This window comes from Haplochromis burtoni, unplaced genomic scaffold (assembly GCF_018398535.1).
Source record: "Haplochromis burtoni strain Fernald_Lab_line unplaced genomic scaffold, NCSU_Asbu1 Contig_588, whole genome shotgun sequence".
NCBI classification, from domain to species: domain Eukaryota; kingdom Metazoa; phylum Chordata; class Actinopteri; order Cichliformes; family Cichlidae; genus Haplochromis; species Haplochromis burtoni.
In genome coordinates, this window is record NW_024582949.1 from 25,791 (window position 1) to 26,337 (window position 547).

Consider the following 547-nt stretch of genomic DNA (forward strand, 5'->3'; position numbering starts at 1 on the left):
ATCTTATTCTTCCCAGTTAAATTTACCCTTCATTCTAATTTGTGTTGTACAGTTATTTCATTTTTAACCTTAATTTATATTTTATTCCTTCCTAGTTAAATTTACCCTTTTTAATTTTTCATATTTATTTCCTATCTTATTCATAGCCTTTTTTTTTTGTTTTCTTTAGGTCACGAGCAGTTGTCCAAGCATTTCACTACATATCGTACTGTGTATGACTGTGTACGTGACAAATAAAATTTGAATTTGAATTTAATTGCAAATATGTTTGTAAATGTGTGTAAAGCAATATAACATAAAACCAAAAATGAAAACTGAAACGAGAAAATTTCCTCCAGAAAATAAACCGAAGACGAGGCAGGAGGTGGACTCACCTGAACCTCGTCCTGTGATCGTCTCACTGATGAAGTGCTGCGATTATTCTCTCTCATGTTTTTGTAATATTTGAATCAGAGGGCGTTTCAGCTCTAATAATAAACGTGGTTTTATATTCAGTTCACTTTAGCTTTAGTTTATGTACCTGTTTACCTTTATTCACTTGTTCTTT